Raw genomic sequence first — 26,267 nt, 5'->3', positions numbered from 1 at the left:
AATGAATACAGTAAAATTTACCTCATTTATGGAAAAATGTATATATTTATTTTAAACACACACATAGGTACATATATATTTATTTGATACTGGTGGCTACACATATTTATATAATATTCCTTTTTATTATTAAGTTTATTCAGTGATGTATATGCAACATATGCATATGTATAAAATTATTATATAAATTAAATTGATTAAAATGATTTTGGTTATGCCACATTAAAAAAATTGCTACATAAGAATATTTCTAGAGGAAATTGTCTTGTAGTCTTTATTTTTTAAACTCTACAAATGCTTGTCCTCACTTTAAAATGTTTTGCTAACTCAATAGAGGTCCAAGGGTTAGGAATAGAGATAATATTGCCTAATGTTAAATATTAAATCATTGCATCCTTTGGAGGTTCCCATCATGTGTGTGCCCACAGTGATGATATGCTGGTTCGACTTGCATCATTGACATCATCAGAGATGCCCTGGAAGAGTGAAAATCACAACGGTGGGTAAACTGAAGAGTTACATCTGATGCTCACTTTGCAAAGAGAACAGCAATTTAATAACATCGGCTATTAGTTTTGACAGATCATCAGGTCTTAGAATAAATACAGCTGAAGGATGAAAGACACCACTCTTCTGGAAAGGCTATGACTAGACCTTTCAAAAATGAGCCGTTCATTTTTAGCACTTGAAATGCTATTCAAGTGAATGTCTATCTAAATGCCATGAGTGAGGAGGGGACTCTTAATAATCATAATGATTCAACACATGGACTTTAGTCAGTCACCTTTTCCAACTTTCCTAGAGACTGTCATGAACCAATGTCATGGGGGTTCATGCATGGGTTCAACAATATGAATTGCAGCTAACCAAGCTTCAAGGGCTACTGGGTTTTCTGATGTCCTGCTTACCTAGAAATGTGACCTGAACTGAACCACTAACATTGTACCACACGTCAGGGACCAGACTAATAGCTGGTGTCAGATGATCACAGTAGACCTAACCCAACATTTGGAGGTCAGTGACTATTTTCCTGCATGTGCATTTGCCTTTCCTGTCAGCCATGTTTCTGTGTAAAATCTTATTTGAGGACTTTCCAAGTGCTTTACTCAGAGTCAGGAAATTCTTCAATAATCTAGCATTGGACTAAGCAATTTATTTATAGCCAAAAAAATAAAAAGTGAAACAAAGTGTTTCTGTTCATGATCTTATCATGTGCACAAGTGCAGCTATCCCTATAGGAAAGAGAAAACCCGTTATTAGTCAAGCACAGCTGACACACAAGCTCTTGTGATAGTGAATTGCTATCCTACAAGTTGTGGTGGGTGCTCTGATTCACTAACCATATGTGGTGCTGTTTCCCATCAATAGAATATTTGTATCTTGAAAATGAGCAGCGGACTCATCATTAATTATTTGCCAACCGAACAACTTGAAATGTTCTATTTCTATTTCCTCAAGGCTGTGGTTTCTTAATCCAAAGGTTGATGGTTCTTAATCCAGAGAATGGACATGAGAATTATTCCATTAAATTGGAATAAATGTTAAGCCTGACCATTTAGAGTTCATATGATACAAGAGAAACTGTCAACACAGGGTGTTAGAGTGTGGGCTGGGATCCTAGATACATATGCTAAGCAAGGACAAATAGGATTGTTTCTAAGTATTTTAGAGAGAAAGTTGAGAGTATAGAGGACCTTCAGGAATGTTTCTACTTTTTGCATTTTCATAGGTAAATCTAATAGAGCACTTCAGTAGACTTCAGAATGAGATTTTAAGGAACACACTCAGGTGAAGCATCGCACGCACTTGGAACACTAGTGAGGCAAAGGGAAGATGAAACACATAGTGAGATAAGGAGATGTGAATCCCAGAGGCAGCCTCTTGCTCACCTTAAGAGATACTATAAAAATTCCTCCATTTATCCCTTCTCATTTGTTTTGTCACTAAATCAGTTGGAGCCGAGAGAAACCGTTATGGATGGTTAAGCAGAAAGGTGTTTATTGTCACGGATTAAATGGAATAAAAACATTTGAAAGACCACAAGACTAGGCTCAGGCAACTCCACGTACTCATTTTCCTATCCCTGGATTCCCCTGTGTTTTCTATGAACAAGAAATATACTTTCATTGTGACAGAAACCTGGCAAGACAAGTTGTTGGACCCACAGACCTATGCTGCCTGGCTGGGATCCACACCCGGAAAATGAGCACCCCTTAGTGAGATCTGACATCTCTTCTCCCTCCTCTCAATCTAAAGCCATTGTACACTAATGCATTTGATGGGCAGAGTCTTCACCACATCTGGGACTTAGGAAGCCAAGGACTTGAGGGATTAACCTTGCCAGACTCTATCCTAGAGAAAGTCCTACCAGAAACCAGAGGATAAACAGAATAAGAAGGAAACTGATTCACAATAACTGAATAAGTCATGCATACACTTACATATGTTAAATAATTTAATCTCTTTTCTTCCTTCCTTTAAAAATGTTTAAACAAAGTGTTTTCATTATAAGTTAAACCATAGATTAAATAATATCCAGACTGATTTATGACTAATGAGAGAAGGTGATTTTTTTCCTAGATGCTGTTGGACAGAATGGATTGAAGCATCCCCACATTTTGGGTAGAGGAGAGTGTGCTGTTATTTGTAAAGGAAATCTTTTCATTATATTAGGTAGTAGCATGGTGCTCTTGACATTATTAATGCCTGGAAATTCAAGTGCGGAAAGATGTGTATTTATGATAGAAAGCCACAGGGTGAACAGGGGGAAGAAATAGCCTCTGCCCTAACAAAAATTAATGAGTCAGCATGAGACTGAAATAGTGATCTAATCAACACACAGAGGGAGAGCTGCAGGCCAGTGGGTCAGATCTCTGGCACCAGGGAACAGATCTACTATCATTCTTGGGGCACTAGTGAGAGGGGCAGCTCTCTTCTGATGGAGGCAGCGTGAATGTAAAACCCCAAGCAGCAGGGGCTCCTTCCACAGGCTGCATCAGCAGTGCAGTTCTAGGAACTGTTGTTAGAAGCTTTGTCTGAAGCCTGTTTCTTAAGGTTTACAAACAATTTTTGAGCATTTCAAAATGCCATAATAAATTCTTTTCTGCTTGGTGGACTTGTATATGCAACCAAGATCAAAAGCTAATCTGTACTGAGAGCCTCAATACAACCTCCTTTTTTTTTTTTTTTTTTTTTTTTTTGATAATTATAAAGTGTTTTGGATGGACCTGCCAGAGGAGGCCAACGAACATCCTTCCATGTCATAAAAAGTGCAACCATGTAAGCACAAAGGGAATTGCCAAATTCTCAAACAGTTGCACTGTTTTATGGTACAAAATGAGGAAGGCAAAACTTGTAGCTTCACTATCAAGGAAAAATGTTTTTAACAATGTCTTCCACAATCACTCTTCACTTTGTAGTAAGACCTGTGTGAAGCAAAATATTGTCCTTTCCTTATCTATGAGTGACACCCAAGGGGTTTTTTGACTTTGTAAACTACTGTCTTCTCAGCATAAAAAGCAGAAAGGTACAGACAATTAAAAACTTAACATCTTTAATGCCAAAAATATAAATAGCCATAGAAAATGTATATGAATGTATAAAATATAAAATGTTTGTGCATCAAAGGGCATAATCAACACAGTGAAAATACAACTTGTGGAATAAAAAAAGTATTTGTAAATTATATATCTGGTAAGGGGTTAATAATATCCAATATATAATAATAAGTCCTACAGGTCAACAGGAAACTTTCAATTATTGGAAAAACCAGATTAAAATAAGGGAAAGGATTTGAATAGACGTTTCTCCAGCGAAGACTGATGAATGGCCAATAAACACAGGAAAAGATGCTCCACATCACTAATTCTTAGGGCAATGAAAACAAAATACACTTTATACATATAAGGATGGTTTTCCTCAACAGAAAATTAAAACTGTTCATGAGAATTTGGAGAAACTGGAAATCTTGTGGACACTGTTGTGGGGATGTAAAATGGTCACCTAGTATAAGAAACTACATGCCAATTCCTCAATAAATTAAAAATAGAAATACTATATAATTCAGCAATTCCACAATTGGATATACATCCTAATAACTGGCAACATTAACTTGAAGAAATATTTATATACTCACATTCAGAGAATTATTGTTCATAATAGCCAAAAGGTGGAATCAACTCAAATGTTCATGTAGGGAAGGGTGGATAAACGAAATGTGGCGCATATATATGTATATATACACACACACACAGTGGAATGTTATTCAACTTTCCAAAGGAAGGAAATTCTGATACAGGCTCCCACACAGATGAACAGTGAAGGTATTATGCTCAGCAAAATCAGCAAGTCACAGGACTAATGAGGTGTGATTCCACTACAGTATTTGCAGCACAGTCTCCAGTTGGCCTTGGACCAAGCCAGTCTCCTCCCCTTTCTCAGTCTTAGTTTCCAAGAATCCCTGTAGAATGTTCTGGGAATGTAACATCCTGAGATAGGGCAGTATTGGCCACCACAGCACAGGCTCAGTTCCAGTCCCCTTGTACCCGGAAAGAGCCAGGTTCTGGCTGCATGTTCTCATGGCCCAATAACTAGAAGCAGACAAACTAGGAAAGAAGGGAATTTATTGCTATAATCGGATACAGGAAGAAGGTCAGAGATCATTCCACCAGACCAACTCAAAGTGTTGCAATTTTCTTTTTTTTTGAGCGGGTAGGGGGATGGAGTCTGGCTCTGTTGCCCAGGCTGGAGTGCAGTGCCACGATTTCAGCTGACTGCAACCTCTGCCTCCCAGGTTCAAGCGATTCTCCTACCTCATCCTCCCTAGTTACTGGGGCTACAGGCACCTTGCTGCCACACCCAGCTACTTTTTGTATTTGTAGTAGAGGCAGGGTTTCACCATATTGGCCAGGCTGAAAGTGTTACAATTTTCTTAGTGCTCATATAGGTTGGCGTTATGTGCCTGCGTGCAGTATAACATTCGCCTAAGTCTATAGGCAACTAATTTTGTTTCAACTAGGTCAGAGGCCAAAGCAATGCAAAGTCTGATTAAGCTGTAAGAGCCGCAGGCTGTCTCCTAAATTCTAATTAGTGAGGACTGTAGTACCTGAGTGATTATTTCTATCTTATCTCATTTACAGCTTGGTCCAGAGAGCTGCCTTAGACTCTCCAGTGAATCTATTCAAACAACTGCCTCTGTTACCTTGACTCATCTCATTTTGTTGACCCAAGATGAGTCCTGTCACTAGGAATGCAAGGCTGGCTCCATTATTTTGACTTGCTCCAGGTTAGGGAGACGCTTATGCAAGCCTCCCATTGATCATATATTTTATTTCTAGCTTTGATGCCTGGGAACCAATTTTCCTAGGTTTAAATATTTGCTCAGTGTTAAGGCAGTGCTGTGGAAATTTGTCGGTGTAACCGGAATGCTATGCAGGCCTGTGTGTGTGACTGTCGTGCAGACCTGTCTGACCATTTTCTTTACTGAGACTGATAATGGTCATTCCACCCAATGGGCCAAACTACATGCAATGGTAATGGCCATGCAGGCCTTTCTGCCACCTCTTGCTACATTTTTACCAACTCATGGGCCATTGCCAACAGTCTAGCTATCTGATCAGGAAAATAGCAATGCAACTGAGTGACTGGACTATTAAAGCATCCCCTCTGTGGAGAAAAGGACTATGGTAGCAGCTTGCCACCTGTAAGAGACAAATATCTCACTCAACTGGATGCTGGGATTCCCATGACCACCCTTGAGATGAACTTATGTCATGTTTTTGGATGCCCACTGAGATTTCACTCTGACCAAGGAAAGTTCTTTACTGCTCAAGCCACATGTCAACGGACACACTCTCATGGGATATGATGGACTTTCCATATACCTTGTCATCCATGGATCTATTTAATGCTAGAAGAGCTGACTCACTCACAAAGCAACTGAAGAGTGTACATCAAGACAATCTGTTAATAGGGTGATACCCCATCTGACTATGGCAATTGGACATTAAATGCTGCATTGCAGAGCAAGGGAAACCTGGCATGGATGTGCAGGTTAAAAAATCCTGAGCTGAGTACGGAAGAAGTTGGATCAGACCAGGCGCCTGATTGGGCTGCCACTGTGAAATCCCAAACTCAATGTTTCCAATCATTTTTTTTTCCTTTTATAGTGCATGTTCTTGGGAGTGTTGCAGTCTAGGCCACCATACTAACCCAGACAGGCCTCCTAACTCTAATGTGGATGGAATGATTCCCCTGTGTGCCTTCTATGGGTTCCACAGGATCAAGAAATACCAGGGTGTTAGGGTACTTCTGCTGGTACAGGGGACATCTGATTCCTCCATTAGGGTGGATGACGTTATCAGACATGTCAAGTTTTTACAGTACATGACCTCCCTTCTAGAACTGGACAACCGAGGCTGAAGGGACTGGGTCAAGCAACAAGAGTAATGGGTGCCCAAAGAGGTTGTACTCTTGAACAGAGACAGACAGATTGAGTCCCTCCACTAACCAGCCCAACTCCTGTGGATGGGTAGAGGATGCCTGAGATCCTGGGGTGGGTGGGAGATGGGGCACTGACCTGTCAATCTGCTTTTCCTGCAAGGACTAGGCAGCAGAGACCCAGAAGCTTCACGTCTTTGTTAGGCTCTTCCAAGCTTCACGTCTTTGTTAGGCTCTTCCAAGCCACCACAGATAATTTGACATAACACTGTATCTGCATCCCAGACCTCACCCTGTCACTGACTGAAGTGGTTCTTTCATCCTACTAATGGTAAACTACACCAGCTATATAGGATAAAAAGACTTCTGGAGATTCATGTTACTGATGGTAGATAACAATGCAAATTACTTAATGCCACTGAACTGTGCACTCAATAATGACTAAGATGGCCAATTTTGTGTTTTCTGTATTTTACCATATTTAAAAATTGTGACATCTATAATATTGTTGCCTCCTAAGAAATTGTACTATTTTCTAATTGTCTGAGAAAATGTAAATAAATAAACAATCACTTTGGGATGCCATTTTTCATACCATGTTTTGACAAACAATAGTTTTCTAATGTTTACTTTTAGGGTTGAAATTAGAATTCTTTTTTTCTGACTCCTAAGTCAAATGGTATTTTGCTCCAAGTACATTGCCTTATGAAGTAGGAAAATAATAAATATCGAGAATGATTATTACTACTATTAAAACTCCCTTTACATCTCCTATTACCATCCTAAATATTGCAGCTTAGTTAAAGTCTTTGAAAAGTGGCTTGGATAGTATTGATTCTGTCCTCAAACTCCTGAAACACGACAATGACAGAGACCTAGCAAGAAAATGCTAAGAAAAACATAGTTTTTATGACCATTAGCTGTTCTGGTCACTGTTTTCGGTGAATTGAGTAATTTTTTAAAAAGTAATTGAAATGTGGGAACTTTCATACACTCTTAGTGGAAGTGTAAAATGGTATGACAGCTTTGGAAAACAGTTTGGCAGAGTCTTAAACACCTGTTGTAGTCAACCACCCTCTTCCAACGAATGTAGAATTTTCTGTTCTTTACTGGCACGACTTACGTAAGTAGTGATTACAAGTCTGGAGTTCCAACTGCGGATGTGCTCTCCAACACTCGGTGTATGTAAAGAAGATAAATAATATTAACAAAAGTTAGGCAACTATGAATTTTAAAAAGCTATTTGACAAAGAATTCATACTTCCTTCTCTCCAAAATTACCTGATGATTCATGCAGGAGTGAGCCTGGTTTGATGCCTCTCTCCTTATGATGATAGAAGAGAGGCACCTCCTGAAATTGGTGAAACCCTGCTCCCTGCACCTATAACCACAACTCGGTCCCCTTCGTCCTTTGATCTAGTCCTTGGTTCTGTGTCTCAGTCCCACCTAATCTGTGACTCAAACAACATTTGTCAGGAAAGATTCGGGATAGACTAGACTTCTCAAGACTCCCTAGAGGTGTCAGAGATTCCTCGACCATCATCTGTTCACCTCTAGAGGGAGCTGTGGATACGAAGAAAAGCAGAGCTTATAAATCTTCCAGCTGCTTTTACCCCCACTGTACTCCACAAAAACTACAAAAATCACAACAACAACAAGAACCGTAACAACATCCACAACACCACAGGACAAGCCTCCACTGTTTCCAATGCTTTCATTTCAGTAAATCTTCTCTGCCTTTATCTCAAGCGGCTAGGCATTTTGATAGTCATGGGAATAGTATTGGAGCCTTCTGTTCATAACAGGAAAAGTAGGGAAGTCTTTGGGCAATGCAGGACTTCCTCAAGTCAGTCACTCTTCAATTTTGGGATCATCATTTCACACATATACACAGCAGGTTTCTAACATGTATCTAGAAATCTATGAAGTAATATGTACTATTAATCCATATGACAGAGCCTGTGTTTTCTATTGTATTGTATTTCCCTGGGTGCTTCTGTCATTATTTTATTTTATTTTAGCTTTTGTCATTAAAACTAGAGTATTTAAAATGTAAATTTTAAATTTTAACTCAAAAATTAGCACATTCATGACACTCTAATTTCTTAGAACCTAAATAGATAAAATCCTCTATTTTATAAGAAAGTACCCTAATGAATATGCTTATTTCTGAGACAATTTGCAAAATTTCAAGACAACAAGCCTGAAGAAATTATTCTGAAACAGGCTTCCAAGTAATGATGGTAGTTTTTCCTCATTGTGAGTCATGGGACAAGAATTAGACAAAAAGATAACAAAGCAGAATAAGGATTACATAAGAAAGAAGGACAACAATAGGACATGTTAACCTTTTATAGGATAAAGTTTTAGTAATATTTGATGAGAAGAAATGCATTGAACAGAACTTGGTGGAGCTGACTGAAGACCTGACTAACTTATTGTTTTAAGACCAAATAATTAGAATTTTGAGAGTTGCAACCAGATGAATGGAAGAAAGGCTGTAGAACCAAGGCTGTGGTTGAAACACATTTGATTAACTTCGAGAATATTTTCCATGCACGTCTGTTAAGGATGATAATTATAATGCTAAATATTTTAACAATCCCAACAACAAAATTAACAACAGTGTACATACTGTCCTAAATAACGTTGTAAATGCTTTATATTATTTAAGCTGTACATAGCACTGTAAGGTATATCCTACTATTGTCATCATTTCACAGATAAAGAAACTGAGGTAAAGGGAGGTTATGTAACTTGATCAATTTTAAGCAATCCATGAGCAATGGAGCTTCCTCACCAGCCCAGAGAGTACTTCAGGGCCTGCCATGGTAACTTCTGGACTATTGGAGGGAAAATAAACCTAGCTAAGGATGAAGCTCCAATTCCTGAATGAATGATGATTACCTCTGAACTTGCTTTCACCTGACATGGGAAAGTAAATGATTTTTAACAGCTTTAGGAAAACAGCAGAATTTTTGTGAATTTGAATCAGTACTATGAACAGAGGAATTTTTAAAAATTGTTAATTTGAAGAGGCTCTGAGTCTAGGTTGATGAATGTGTTGTTCAGAATAGCGTGGTGGATAGATTAGAGGATCACAAAAGGAATAGTTCTTTGCCTGCATGGACAGAACCATCTTCTGTCTTTAGGGAAATGGTATCACTACCCTGAGGGTTTGGAGCCCAGGTCTCACTTACCTGTGCCGTTGTGAAAGTCCTCGCACCCACAGTGCTGAGGTTAATTGAATGTTACTCTTTTAATTCCTGAAAAGAATGAGACAGCTTCTGGACCCTCAGAAAAGATCACTAACAGGTAAATACAAGTATATCCGGAAGATAAAGTTGTAATAGACTCTTCTTTTCAACCTGATCCATCATGCAATTAGGGAGTTGACTAGGTACAGTTGGAGAACAAAGAGAAAAATGAAACCACAGCCTTGTATTTTGTTTCTAACAGACTTGTGCCAAACATTCTGTGGCTGAATCTAGGTGATGGCGAGACAAGAGAACACAGGGGTTAAATTCTTTGGCCACAGGGGAGAAGTTCTAGCCTCAGGCTGAGCCAACGGCCTTTTCTGGCCTGATCACCTGGGCATGGGCTGCTGACTGCAGAGAGGGGAGGCAGATGGTCTCAGCAGCCGGAAGCCCAGCACCTGCCCCAGCTGCTTTGCATGTCCCTCCCAGCCGCCCTGCAGTCCAGAGCCCATATCAATGCCTGGGTCAGAGCTCTGGAGAGGAACTGCTCAGTTAGGACCCAGAGAGAACCATGGAAATCCCAGCTCAGCTTCTCTTCCTCCTGCTAGTCTGGCTCCCAGGTGAGGGGAGCATGGGATGGTTTTGCATGTCAGTGAAAACCCTTTCAAGTTTGTGGGGTCCTATTACGTGGCAACTCTGCTCAGTCAAAGCAATAGTTAAAGCTCAATATGAAGCAATAATTCTGGCTCTACTAGGAAGACAGCGGGTTTGATCTAAATTACACTGGGTGACTTTTCTGTTTTCTTTCCAATCTCAGATACCACCGGAGAAATTGTGTTGACGCAGTCTCCAGCCACCCTGTCTTTGTCTCCAGGGGAAACAGCCACCCTCTCCTGCAGGGCCAGTCAGAGTGTTGGCAGCAGCTTAGCCTGGTACCAGCAGAAACCTGGCCAGGTTCCCAGGCTCCTCATCTATGGTGCATCCAGCAGGGCCACTGGCATCCCAGACAGGTTCAGTGGCAGCGGGTCTGGGACAGAGTTCACCCTCACCATCAGCAGCCTGCAGCCTGAAGATTTTGCAGTGTATTACTGTCAGAAGTATAGTAGCTCCCCTCCCACAGTGATTCAACTTGAAACAAAAACCTCTGCAAGACCTTCATTGTTTACTAGATTATACAAGCTGCTTCCTTTACAGATAGCTGCTGCAATGACAACTCAATTTTAGCATCTCTTCTCTGCCTGGGCATTTTGAGGATCTGAAAAAAAGTAATCCCTTGATGTATTTAGACTCTGATTCCTGCATTTTTCCTCAGATCAAGATGGACAGCCAGGTTTAAACACAGTTTCACAGTAATGGCCACTGGATCAGATTTACATCAGTGGACATCAATAAGTGTCCCAACCAGAGCCATAAGGCAACAAAAATAGCAACAAAAATAATCAAAATTGGAAAAGAAGAATTAAAGCTGTTATAATTCACTGATGAGGGATTGTGTGCAGATAAAATTCAAATTTGTCTACAGAGAAACTATTAAAATTGATACGAGAAATAGAAAATCATTAGATTCAAGATCAACTTATTAATTCATAGATTCAAAAATCAATTTTATTTCTGTATAACTGAAAAACATGCTAAAAATTAACATTATAAAACAAACACACCATTTACAAAAACATCAAAGTATCAATTATTTAGAAAAAGCAGACTAAAAATACACTGATGTCTCCAGAATATTATTTTGAAAAATAAAAGAAAACCTAAATAAATAGAAATTCATATTATGCTCAAAGACTGAATGTCTCAGTATTATAAAAATGTCAGTTCTTCAAAGATTAAAACATTTATTATGTATAAGAAAAATCAAAATCCTAAAGTATACTCAAATTTATATTAAGAAGCTAATCTAAATATTATGTGGGAATGTCAAGGGTGTAGAATAGCCACAGTGAACCTGAAGAAACACCAAAATGAGAACTTACAGTGCCTGAATGCCTGGAATATAGTGTGGGTGACAGTATGGTGATGGTGAGATCAGAAGTTTAAAAATTTGCTAACATGTGTATTTTTGGAAATAATTACTATGCACATATAGCCAAACCCTCTTCAACTGTGCCACCAGAATCTCACATTTCCAGAATTAGTTTCTCACAGTGTGATTCTTAACATGGCATCAATAATTCTCAGTCTCCCCAGTAAACGCAACTCAGTGCATGGTGCAGCTATCCATTTGATTTCTACAATATTGTAAATGGTAGAAAATTATATTTATTTATCCAACAGTTGACTCAGTAAGAGCTGTTCATTCGCAGAGAAGTACCCTGTTTTAATAAATTCCAAAGCTAAGAAAGTCAGTGAATGACCAAGTAGGAAGAGTGATAGGAACAGCTGTCTTAGCTTTGTCCAAGGCTTCCTTCCAAAAGGGATTTCACTGGTCACTTTCATTTATCACCACCAGTAATTTATTATAATTTATTGTAAGGTAGTTCACTGAATATTATATGAAAGTGAAAAACAGAGTAGTTGTACCAGTACTGGAAGCACTGTTTCTACTGAATACCAGTTTTTCACACTACTGTAAAGTCAAAACATCTTAAGTCCAACCACCATGAATTAGGGACTTACTGTAAGTTCAGGGAAGTAACTATAAAGAAACTCACAAATTTTAAGAAAAATAGAATATATTCCTGATAGAGGTACAGGAATATATTATCTAAAATGTACAGTTTTTCATAAAAAAAAAAATCCTGCGAAGAAACAGAAAAGTATGATCAATATTGAGGGAGCAAAACAAAACAACTATAGCAAGAAAACACAGTCAATGAAAGCTGATTCTGACTTGTCCTAAATATCAGCTTTAGCAAAGACTACAAAGCAGTTATTACATAGATGTTTAAATAATTATTCTTAAAACTATGATCACATAGTTTTAAAGACATAAAGAGGTATAAAGACAATGACTCAGCAAATGGAAACTCTTAAAAAATAGAAACTATGGAAAAGAATCAAGCGGGAATTCTAGAAACAAAAAGTACAATAACTCAACTGAAAAATATATTAGATAAGTCCAACATCAGTTTAAGATGGCAAAAGATTCAGTGAACTTAAAAATAGATATACTGAAATTATTGAACCTAAATACAGAAAGGGGTTTAAGAAAAAATGTACAGGACTTGACAGAATTATAGCTCATGTTGGAAGATACCAACAAGTGTGTAAAGGGAGTCACAAAGAAAACAGAGAGAGAGAAAGTGATCAAAAAATACTTGGAATAGTAATGACAACAGCTTTTTAAAAATAATGAACCACAAAGGTAATTTAATCTATAGATGAAAGAAATTCAGTGAAATCCTTTTAGGATATAACATGAGATTAATAACAAAATACATTATACTTAAAAATGTTGGAAGACAAAGAGAAATTCATGAATGTGTCAGGACTAAAAGCTATCTCTACATATGACACAATAATGCCATTGGTTAAGTTTTCATTAGGACTGAGGGAGGCTGGAAGACATTGGAATGACATATTTAAATACTAAAAGGAAATAAAAGAGGACAACCAGCAATTTTGTTTCTGGTGAAAATATTCTTCAGAACTGAAAATATTCCTTGATAAACAGAATAAATTCATTAATAGCAGCTATGCCTTATAAGAAATTCAAGAGGAAATGAGATGGTGCCTGACATGAGACTGTAAGAAATAAAATAGAAGCCTATGGTCCCATTGTGCTCCTTCTACCCCACATGTGCGTGGTTGTCTGTCTCTCTTGATGCATGGCAGAATCTGGTTGAAATGAGAGTTGATCAGAACTTTATCTTCTAAGTATGGTTTTCACTTCCTGCTTAGTGATCTCTCCTGAGGGTCCTGAAGCATCCTCAAAGAGTAACACTCAAGTAACCCCAGCACTGCAGGTGCAAGGATGTCACAATTGCACAGATGAGCAGGACTCAGACTCTGACCCCTCAGAGTACCGATATCCACTTCCTGAAGACAGACAATGGTGCTGTCCAAGCAGGCAGGTAGCAACTCCTTGAGTGATTTTTAAACTTCCATACCACTCATTCTGCACAATGTTTTCATCAACCCAGACTCAGGACCTCTTCTCCTTAATAGTTTTGAAAAACTCTGTTCATGTTGCTGAATCTCATTTACTATAAATCTGTTCCTTTGCTCCAAGTAGTTAAACTATTTTGCTTTCCCAGTCTTTCTCTAAGTCTCAAGGAAGCAGTTTTATTAATGGTACTCCAAATTCCAATGGAATATTCATCCATTCTGGAATTAGAGCTTCATGCACAGCCAGAAAACACCCATGCAACAGTCCACATCTTATCTTGGCAGTCCCTGAAGTCAAACCTTTGGGGTTGCAGAGACAACTTTAATGCTTACAGTTTGTATGGCATTAGTAAAGTTACTTAATCTTCCGTTGCCTCAGTTTCCATATCTGCGATACTGTGACAATAATAGGTTCTACCTTATAGATCTATTTACAGTTTAAACATGGTAAAGTACTTAGAACAGTATCCAACATATAATACATGGTTCTATAAATTTTGATGGTCTTATTGCTGTAATACTTAACACCATAATAATCATCATTTTCATAACTCGACTAACTTTACAGAAACTTATGAGTAAAAGTATTAAATTCAGTTCAAGTTCATTTCATCTACAGCCCATTAGATGATAGAATGGGGTGTTTCACTACAACTAACAACTAGCTAACAACTCTTAAACTCCTAATGATTTGGTATTGATCGATGCTAACATGCTCAGACCTTTAATCATGCCCACCCATATCTGTCCAATGTCTTTCTTCTCAACATCCATTATCAAAATGTTATCCCATGAAAGATTCAAATATCGTATTGCTGTCGCTTTTTTTTTTTTTTTTTTTTTTTTTGAGACCGAGTCTTGCTCTCTCGCCCAGGCAGGAGTGCAGTGGTGTGATCTCGGCTCACTGCAAGCTCCACCTCCTGGGTTCACATCATTCTTCTGCCTGCCTCAGCCTCCCGAGTAGCTGGGACTACAGGCGCCCACCACCACACCCAGCTAATTTTTTGTATTTTTAGTAGAGATGGGGTTTCACCGTATTAGCCAGGATGGTCTGTATCTCCTGACTTTGTGATCCGCCTGCCTCGACCGCCCAAAGTGCTGGGATTACAGACGTGAGGCACCACGCCCAGCCACTGTCGCTCTTTTTAATGTAATCCTTATTCCATCTTTTACATCTTTTCTCTATCTAGTATTTGTGCAGTAACTCACAACTGAATCTCAAGTTTTTTTTGACATGCTTCTATGCTAATAATGTAGTTTATTCAATGTAGTTTATTCTCTTATTTGCTGAATTGCTGTGAAAACAAACTATTTTAAGCTCAGGCCCTTCTAAGACCTCAGACCTACAGGGCGCACACACACACATACACACACACACACACACAAAGAGCTAAGTGAAAATGTATGAATAAGAGTGATTTGGTAAACTGAAGTGTCACTTCGCCTTTTTAAAAAGCCATCTATTTTTTCAGGCAAGAGTTTTCAAGTTGTGTACATTTGATTTTTAAAAATAAGCCATGTGTGACTTTATCAAACATTTTTCTTCTAAAGCCTTTTTTCTCCAAAAGCCAAGGACATGTTAACTATATCCTGTAAAGTCTGATTGACTCTTCTGTGATATTTTCTCTATGTATATCCTAAAGTCTCTATTTTATTCTAATTTTTTTTTACCTTTCACAATCATCCAAAGTCACAATTCCATTCATTAGTCAACTACATCATAAATGGAAAAATTGGAAAAGTACCTGTTTTTAGAAATGATTGTCAGGCATATGTAATCACACCTTCTTTAACTGAAGGACCTGAATCTCATATTTCCAGAAATAGTGTCTGAACTATATACATCCAGATATGGCACAGATGGTGCCTCAGTCTCCTCAGGAGAAGTAGCTCAGTGTAAGCTATACCTGTCCATTTGATGTCTACAAAATTCTACATGTAGAAAATTCTATTTATTTATCGAAATTGTTGAGTTTTTAACAACTGTACACTTGTAGATAATATCATGTTTTAATAATTGCCTCTTTTGCTATCTCCAGGCTACCAACACTTCAGTGGCAGATGGCAGAAATATTTGTCATTTAAAAGTGAACTAGTTTATTTATTGCCAGGTTTGTTGGCTCACAGCTGTAATCCCAGCACTTTGGGAGACTGAGATAGGAGGATCACTTGCATCCAGGAGTTCAAGACCATCTTGGGCAGCATAGCAAAACCACACCTCAACAAAAAATAAAAAATATGGCCAGGCCTGGTGGCTTGTACCTGTGGTCACAGCTAGTTGGAAGGTTAAGGTGGGAGGATTGCTTGAACCCGGGTGGATGAAGCTGTGGTGAGCTGTGATCACACCACTGCACTCCAGTGTGGGGAATGAAGTAAGACCCTGTCTCAAAAAAGTAAAAAAAAAAAATTCTTCAATATTCTCTATTGTGCAGTAAACTTTAAATGGTTTAAGTCTTAAAAACAAAAGTTAAAACAGGTTGAAACAGGAATAGATTATTCCTTTAAAAAAAGTCAGCAAATGACCAAACAAGAAGAGTGATTGAAGCAGTTGTCTTAGCTTTGTTTAAAACTTCCTTCCCAAAAAGTGTTTCTGCTTATATTCACTAATCATTACCAACAATAAAACATGTTGACATTATATAGCTTCTGATATGATGCATTGAGGATACATCCCATCTGTAATATTTTCTCTAAAAATGAAAGATGTGAATTTAATCAATATAAGATATCTGATAAAATCAGTTAAAGGCACATTCTCCAAAGTAATTGACCAGTACACTTCAAAAGTTTCAAGATCATGAAAGACAAATAAAACTGAGAAACTGGGAAATACTGAGGATAGAACAATTAAATAACTAATGAGATACTGGATTTTATCCTGGACCTAAAAAGGATATGACTGGAAAATCAGTGAAATCCAAATAGGATTGCAAATTACTTAACTAATAGCATTGTATCTATGTTAATTTTCTAGTTTTGATATTTATACTACAATATGCTTGATGCTGACATATGAAGAAGTTGAAGAAAGAGTATATGGGAATAATCTTTATGATAGTATTCAAATTTTAAGCCTAGAAGCATTTCAAAATTAATCAAAATATATAAATAAAAATAACTAAGAAAACAGCATGGATTCTTATTAAACAACTTCATAAAATTCATCATATTTTCCACCTTTCACTATCTGTGTTTCTCTTTTCTGTTATAGAGCACCCTGGTTCCCACTATATGGAGTATATTCACTTATTTACTCAATTCTAGAATATGCATAAGGTGTTTTAAAATTGATAGTGCATTCCTCTGAGAATGCAAAATCTAAGAATTAGAGTTCCATATTGTTAAGAGCTTTCTTTCTCTTTAAAAGTGAGGGTATTGAGTTCAAATTCTCAACTTCGAAATGGTTTATATTTGTTCATACCGCCATTCTTTCAGTGTGGCAATTGTGTTCATTTAAATTTGGTTTAATGAAGATATCTCTGTTTATGGTGTCACAAAGAGTTAATTAAATCCTCCCAGCAAAAATAAACAACAAACATAAATATAAGTATAAAGCTAAAAAAAAGCTCAAAATATATCAGCACTCTGATAATTGACAAAACATTAAAAAAATGAGAACTGTGTACTTTTTATAAAAATGTCAGTACTGTGAGTAAGCACAGGAAAAGTCTGTGGATTTTGCCTAAGACTGCTCCTTTCCACCCCACTTCAGTCAGCATGAATTGCAGAACTAGAGTTTTGCTAATATATGGACGGCAGCAGAAACTAGCGCCTGAGATCAGACTTCAGTTGCGGGTAGCGGGTTCTAGAGCAAGATGCTTCAGCATTTCCAGCTAAATGTGATGGACTCTGTAGGAAATAAACAGAAAAAGCCCACGGCTTTGCCAGTCCAAGATTATGGCCCTGGTTAGGGCAAGTGGTACACCACCTGAAAGTTAATAGAGGATTCCTGGAAATGACAGACTCATAGAATTGCTAAAACAATATCTACACTCATTTCTGGTGACTTAAGAGCTGCAGACATGAATAACAGGGATCTAAGTGGGCCCAGTGAAAAGTGAAAAGAGGGACATAAGGATTGGCTGCAGTTTGCCTGTGTTCCTTAAATCACACACAGACAGATTCACAGAAGGTATATTTATGAGCTCAAGTTACTTGAGCAAAATTTCTGCCCAAATCATTGGTGGCTACTACCAAGCTATGAAAATACATCGGCAGCTCTTAGAAATCCAAATTAAATATTGAAGTTCAGAGCAAAAAATGAGCAAATACATTAATAGGCAAATGCCAAAGAGGAATTTACATTCTTCTATATAAGTCCAGGCAAGGTACTAAAAATAAACTCAATGATGCTCAGAAAAACGAAATAGAATCCAGAGAGATGTTCAAGAGTAGTCTGTCTATAATGTGCAGTTTTAAATTAAAAAAAAAAAAATACTGCAAAGAACCAGAAAAGTGGGACCTATATGAAGCGAGCAAAATAAGTCAACTATAAAATCAGTCTGCGGATCCTGCCACTGACTCATTTTAAATACTGGCTTTAGCAAAGATTTTAAAAGTTATTAAATAAATGTTCAAATTATTATTTTAAGACTTTGTTCCAAGACTTTAAAAGACAAATATAAAGACAATGACACAACAAGTAGGGACTTTCCATAGATAAATAGAAGCTATGACAATGGATCAAGTGGTAAATCTAGAAATGAAAAGTATAATAATCCTATTTTAAAATTCTCTAGCTATATCTAACAGCAGTTTAAGATTGCAGAAAAACTGGTGAAATAAAAACAACACTCAAAATTAATCCAAAGAAAGAAACAAATTTAAAGAAAAATGTTTAAGACCTCATAGATTTATAGATCAATCTGAAAAACACCAAAAATATGTAATGGGAATCACAAAGTTAAAGACAGAGAGAAAGTATCTAAAAAAAAAAATCTGAAAAGAAAAATTGCAAAATCTTTTCAAAAATAATAATAGACATTAATCTATACAAAAATAAGACAATGAAACCTGTTCAGGATAAACACTATGAGATTCATAATGAAACACATTATAGTTAAAATGTTGAAAGACAGAGAAAATTTTGTATGCATCAAGATTCCTTGTGAAAAACTGACTCACTATACACAGAGAAACAGTAATAAACCCTTTGGTTAACTTTTCATTATGACCAACAAAGGCTAGAAGAGAGTAAAATGATATAACTCAATGAAGGGGTGGGGAGAAAGGACAACCAAGAATTCTATTCCCAGTGAAAATATGCTTCAAAAATAAAAGCAAATTAAAAATATTCCTTGGTAAATAAGGATGGACTCATTAATAGCAGATAAGCCTGGAAGATATTCAAGAGGAAATCCTTCATAATCTCAGGCAATGACAGCAGAAAGCAGCTGAAGTCCACAAGCAGGAACAAAGTTTTCAAAAACAGTAAGGGGCAAGAAAGAATATTGAAAATACACAAAAACAACAGCAAACAAAGAATCCTTTCCTTCAATTTATGTGAGGTTAAACCCAAGAACAACTTAAAACTACTGTGACAGATATTAGAATGGCAATTACCACGGTTGGGATTGAAGGAGCAGTTGACTAAGATGGTGCATGAGGAAATCATCAGTTTGAGTTTGTATAGCTCCATCTGGACAGTAAATATACGTAAACTTTATTCAATTGCACATTAAAGATTTGTTCCCTATACTCTGTGTTTTATCTCTATTAATAAAAATGACAAAAGATAAAACCCAGACTCTTAAGCATAAAAAATTAAGAATAGCCAAATACTGATGAAACTCAACTTATTAGATGTGTAAAATGTGTTTTTGAAAGTACAAAATCAATAGAAATCTGATAAATAAAATGAAAGAAAAAATTTAAATATGACATTTCTGTCACTCGGGCAACAGCAACTTTATTAGTTACCCTCTAAACATAGAGTATATTTTATGTCACTTTGTTCATGCAAGATGTACTCCCCTCTTCCCTTGACTTTTTCCATCCCACTACACCCACCAGGAAATTTGCATATTGTCCCCTAGGGAGGACCTTCCTTTGTGAGTCTGAGATAGAAGCTCAGCTCTTACCTTGCCTTGACCTGATCAGGACTTCTCAGGTCATCTCACAATGAGGCTCCCTGGTCAGCTCCTGGGGCTGCTAATGCTCCGGGTCCCTGGTAAGGACAGAAGGAGATGAGAGAGGAGAATAGGGTGGGAGGGTGAGCTCTGGGGTCCCCAGTGCCTCTCATGTGTGTCCTGTCCACGTATTAGATGTGCACATCTTGTCCTCTAGGATGGGGCATGTAATGTTTAGATTTGTGAGAGTGAGGAAGATTTCAGAAAGAGCAAGGACCTTTCCTTGCTCTGGGGAAGGCTCTAACACAGAAAGAAAGGGATGATGTGAGAGAATTCTATAGACTCCTGCATGCTCCGTAAATCTTGGTTATTTTTGAAATTGGATGTTTTTGCGATATGAACCAAAATTTTCACTCACAAAAATAATGATTAAGCATGAGAAAAAGTAACTGAAGGGAAATAATAAAACTGTCTCCTAATAATTACATGTAACCTTGCACTTCTCCTAATTATTTTAGGATCCAGTTGGAATATTGCAATGACCTAGGCTACACTCTCCCTGGCCACTACTCCTGAAGAGCCGGCCTCCATCTCCTGCAGGTCTAGTCAGAGCCTCCTATATAGTAATGGAAACATCTATTTGAATTGGTACCTGCAGAAGCCAGGTCAACCTCCACAGCTCCTGATCTGTGAAGTTTCCAACCAGTTTTCTAGGGTCCCAGACAGATTCAGTGGCAGTAAGTTAGGCACAGATTTTTGCACTGAACATCAGCAGGGTGGAGGCTTAGGATATTGGAGTTTATTACTGCCAACAAGATACAAAAGTTCTTACCACAATGGTATAGTTCCGAACACAAACCTTCCTGTTGGGTGACCGCAGCCATCCACCCCAGCCACCCACATATGTTGTTTGTCTGGGGAGCAGGCATTATAGAGCAAGATGATGGAGGACTCAGGGGATGGGCTGCAGCAAATTGCTCTGGACTGTGAGAACCTGGGCTATACCAACCCTATCAGCTGCAACAGCCTTGGCCTGGCAGAACCTACATGAGAGTGAAGGGAGTCCAAGTGCCCTCTGAACAATCACACATGGCAGTGGAGAAAGCTAAATGAAAGTTCATGCTAATCCTTCCTGTCATCCCTACAATTTTTTGTCAAATAGATCTAGTCAGTATCACCGGTTTATAAATAAGGCTGGTTCATGGTAACCCAAAACTAATATGCCTTTTGGATTTGATTTTTTTTTTGAATAGTTACTGGTGCACATGTAGCTGGATTGGTTTATTGACATAAAGACTTCCTCTCTCTGTCTCCACTTCACACTTGTTCTTAGCATATATCTCCAGTAAAGGGGCAGAAACAGCATTTTATATAATTGTGCCAGGGAGTACACAAGTAAAACTGCTCACATTCTTAGTTTATGGCTACTAGATAGATTTTGTTAAATCTAATTAAAAACAGAAGTCATGTGTTCAATGTCTTTGATCACTCCCCGGAACAGCAGATTGAAATAAAAAGAGATTTCTGAATTTTGAAAATAGTCAACCAAACCTGGAAGAATTAGAAGGCATGCATTTGTATGGCATATTCAACAGAATTTTGAAAAATGTAAGACAATATAAGGCAACGTTTTGCCTAATAAAAAAGAAGAATGTTAGGATTTGGGACTGTGGCAATGTAGATGAGTATGAAGAACACACGGCAAAGGTCAACTGTTGGTGCAAACCCAGCTCCATTTCTCATTGTGTTGGGGTCCCTATGCTGGCAGGGTTGAGGTTGAGCTACCAACCCAGATGGAAATTGGTAAGTATTTCTTGGAAAGAATCACAATGTTGAATAGACTCTTGCCTGGCCTTCAGGTCTGTGCCCTGATGTCACTACAAGCTTATGGGAAACTTGTGTATCACACAAGGCTCTAGGATTTTAGTGACTCAAGGGTTATGGAAGTTCCTGTGCAAAAATACCTTAGGTCTTGTCACATCTTCAAGTCAACACAGCAGGAAGTAGGTAAGCTTCCAAAAGTTGATTTTTCCCATCTTATATATCTGAGGATGAAATGAGAAAAAAAATGATAATTCAGAAGACACCTTACATCAAAACAATTGAGATATTAACCAGCATTGAGTTAGGGCCGTGGAGATCAGCAGGAGATGCAGTGATAGGAGCTCAAGGCCCATATCTCAGACCTGCACAAAGGATAATCGGTGCTGCTTTTTAAGGGAAGTCCACGAGATGTGGGTGGGAGGTTTCACTCTACCATTTATATCAAGCTGCCAGCCAGATCTAACCCAGACCTCAGCAAATATCACAAGAAATCCAGCCTGGTGTCAAGGACTCAGCTCTTGTCCTTTCTGTTAAGACAGCTCTAAGCAACTGCCAAACTCAGGTGGATTATTTTCCCCAGGAGAATCCCTCTGCCTGGGTCAAGTACCCCCCACACTCACATTTGAGAAATTTCACTAAAGAACACAATGATAGAATAGTATCAGCTCAAATGCAAAAGTATATTTCTTCTATGGAATTTTAGGTAATCTCTTCTTCATTTCTTCTATAGTGCTCCTATGTCATCAAAATCATGATGCTTTTAAGTTATTATTTATTCTGTTCTGCTTTTTCTGCATTTGTTTTTGTTTCTCATCTAAGACCTACTGCATCAGAACTGAAAGTGAACTTTTTGAAAATTTTAAATTATAATGTGGGAATTCCAGCTTTGTTATTATATTGGAAGAAATTCACATTGAGAAGTCAGCAAATGCATGTGACAAGATCATACCTATGTTGAAAATGAAGGAAAATAATACAACTGAAGGGATGATGGTGATGGTGTCAGAGTTTGGAATGCTTGATACTACATATGATTTTCATATTCCAGTATTCCAGTAATTAATATATAGAAAAATATGCCTTAAACATACATTTAATGGAGTGTGCTAATGTGTTTTATGCAGGACAGGCAATATCAATTATAGTGTTATGTAATGGAAGAAGTGATACAAGTTTAAATTAACAAACAATAAAAAGTATGTATTTATTATAATTCGAGACCTGTGGCAATAACGCTGGCACTGCCCATGTTTCTGGAGGCAGCAGGCCAGTGGTGCTCACAGCTGTACATAGCATCCAGTACCTGTGCTATTGCTCATGCAAATGGTCTCACCTAGTCTAACATTAGACAGCCACAGTGGGCTATTGTCATTATTGCTCCGAATCTTGTTTTACAGACTCCCTAATAATCTGTTTTCCCATGATTAAATATGAAATTTTGAATATATTTTGAGAGAATTAGCTTATGATATTTACGAATCTCAAAGGAATCTTTAAGGAATCTTGAAGACATGTCAGTATAAACAAATATTAAGATATTTTGCAAATATTATACTACACCAACCGAAGGTAGGTCAGACTAAAATATCTCTTATAAAGTATGCTTTGCAGGCTTTCCATTAGGTCTCAGGCCTAGTCGACGTCAGCACACATAGGACAGATTTCACGCTCAGTATTTGTACTCTGATACTTGAGGAAGCTGAAGAAGCCACAACATCCTAGGGTGGCCCTCGCCCCGATGAATCACACTACCATACAATCCACCCCCACAGAGAATAGGCAGGACCTATGACTTGCTTCTAACCAACGTTGTACAGTCAAAGTGGTGAGATGTCTTCCCAGTGTTGTATAGTATTATATAAGCCTTGGCAGACTGGAGAAAGACACTTACTGGCCTTGAACAAACAAACAGCCATGTGTGCATTGCCTGTGTCAGCATCACATGGCAGGAAATTATTCACAAACTCTAGCAGTTGAGAGCAGACTCCATCCAAGAGCCACACATGGAATGAACCCAAATGCTCATCAATGATTGGCTGAATAAAGAAAATGTAGTACATATACACCATAGAATACTATGCAGTCATAAGAAGGAATGAGATTATGTCCTTTGCAGGGGCATAGATGAAGCTGGAAGCCATCACCCTCAGCAGACTAACACAGGAACAGAAAACCTAACACTGCATGTTCTCACTCACAAGAGGGAGTTGAACAATGAGAACATATGGACACACAGAGGGGAACAACACACACCAGGGCCTGTTACAGGGTGGAGGTGAGGGGAGGGAACTTAGAGGATGGGTCAATAGGTGCAGAAACCACCATGGCACACGTATACCCATGTAACAAATCTGCACGTTCTGCACTTGTATCACGTGTTTTTTTTTTTTTTTAGAAGAAATAAAGAGAAAAAGAAAAGAAATTGAACCCCTAAGTCATAGAGATGCAAGAAAATGAGTTCTGCAACAACCTGAAAGAACTTTGAAGTGCATGTGTTCTCAGGTGAGTTTCATGTGAGAACACAGCCCAGTCTGCCTTTAATACAGCCCTGTGAAGCCCTGTGGACAGAAACAATGAGGCCATGTGCGGATCCTGACTCAGAAACTGTGAGATCATAAAAGAGTGTAGCCTTAAGCTGACAAAACTGTGGTATTTGTTATCCGGCAATAAAAAGTAACACATGTATTAAGTACAAAAAATGGACATAAGAGCAGCTATGCCACTAACATTAAAAGCACATAATGCATGTGTACATGCATATATATATGCACGTGTATGCACATATATAAACACATGCATACGTGTGTGTAAAAACTGAAGGTATAAAATAAATTGTCTCAGCTTCCACCTTATGAAACTACATAAAGAAGAACAATTTAAATCTAAAGATTAAAAGCATGAAAACAGGCCAGGCATGGTTCCTCACGCCTGTAATCCCAGCACTTTGTGGGAGCCGAGGCCGGTGGATTGCTTCGAGCTCAGGAACTCGAGACCAGTTGGGCAACATGACGAGACTCCCATCTTTACAAAAAATACTACAAAAAATTAACGGGGCATTGGTGGTTCATGCCTATAGTTCCAGATACTCAGGAAGCTGAGGCTGGAGAATCACTTGAGCCCAGGAAATGGAGGCTGCCCTGAGCCGAAATCGAGCCACTGCACTCCAGCCTGGGTGAGTGACAGAGTGACAGAGAGACATACAGTCTCAAAAAAAAAAAAAAAAGAGAAGAAGAAGAAAATAAGAAATATTACAGCAGCAATCAACAACAAAACTGCAAACAGAAAAGTCATAGTAAACACCAACATAGCAAAGACTGGTTCTTTGGAAAGAGCTATGTTGTTTAGTTTCTGTTATGTTTGGAAATTATCAGTTTATGTTGTTTTCAATATTGACTGCTAGTTTGATTCCTCTGTAATCAGACAATATATTTTCAATGATTTTAATTATTTTAACTGTATTGAGGTGTTATGTGGGCAGAATATATCCTGTTACGGAATATGTTCTGTGGGCAGCTGGAACAAAAAATGTGAACTTCCTCTATTATGGATTGGAATATTCTATAAACGTCAGTCAGGTCCTGTGGATTGATGATATTGTTGGGTTCTTCTGTATCCTTGCCTGTTTTCTATTTGTTCTCTCAGAGGTTAAGAAGGGGTACTGAAGTCTCCAAGGGTAAATGTTCTTTTAGTTTTTGCCACATGCATTGCACTATGTCGCTTTGTTGCTTGGTGCATACACATTTAGAATTACTTTGTCTTCTTTTGGAATGACTTTTTTTTTTTTCATTATGTAAATACCTTTCAGTCCCTGGTAACTTTCTTTGGCCCTGTAGTCTACTTTATCTGATGTCAATGATAGCAACCTCTTTTTAAAAAATATTTGCATGGTATTTATTTTTTATTGCTTTTATATCCAAATATTTAAATTGTTTTATATACTGTTATGTTTGGTGTGTCAGACAACATAGTGTTGGAAAATTTCTTATTGATTCACTCATTACTGTCTATTTTCAGATTTCATAATATTCATGTTTAATGTAATATTGGTATGTTAAGGCTTAAGTCTGAACTCTGTATTTTTTGTTTTGTGTTTTTGTTTCTCTGTTTTGTTTCCCTGCCTTCCTGGAGGTAACTCAAATGTTTTTACAATTTCATTTTCATTTTACTTATAGCTTTTAAAAGTATCCTTGTATTTCTTTTTATAGTGATTTTTAAATTGGTTGCTACAGTATTTCCTTTACATGCATAGCTTCTCACAGTGTGTTGGTGTCAATATTTTATCATTCACATCAAATAATAGAATTGCGCGTTCCTTTGTGTCCTTCGTTCTCCCCAATTTGTAAAGTCAAGTATGGTCCAATAACCAGCTATTTGCCTTATATTTGGTGGAGCTATGGAGAGTGGTGAGTATTGGGAATTGATTATATGAACCCGGAAAAGAGGCCAGATGTGTTTCTTGTGAAGAATCACAGAGTTGAAGGAACCACTCCTAGGTGGAGCCTGCAGACTGCAAGTTTCAAAGGTATGTAGTTCATCAAGAAGAATTTTAGGTCTGTGTGTTAGTCCGCTTGTGTTGCTGTAAAGGAATATCTGAGGCTGGTTAATTTATCAAGTAAAGAGATTTATTTGGTTTATGGTTCTGTGGGCTGTACATGAATCATAGTGCAGGCATCTGCTTCTGGTGAGT

The 26,267-nt window shown here is 37.9% G+C and overlaps 1 gene segment (V, D, J or C); it reads left to right on the top strand.

Moving 5' to 3' along the window:
• The window catches only part of LOC103241327 (immunoglobulin kappa variable 2-24-like), a 978,355-nt gene that overhangs the window by 109,513 nt on the left and 842,575 nt on the right, over positions 1 to 26,267 (top strand).

Source organism: Chlorocebus sabaeus, chromosome 14 (assembly GCF_047675955.1).
Source record: "Chlorocebus sabaeus isolate Y175 chromosome 14, mChlSab1.0.hap1, whole genome shotgun sequence".
In the NCBI taxonomy this organism is placed as follows: Eukaryota; Metazoa; Chordata; class Mammalia; order Primates; family Cercopithecidae; genus Chlorocebus; species Chlorocebus sabaeus.
Note: the sequence above shows the minus strand (reverse complement) of the source record. Positions and strands in the feature narration are given on the sequence as shown.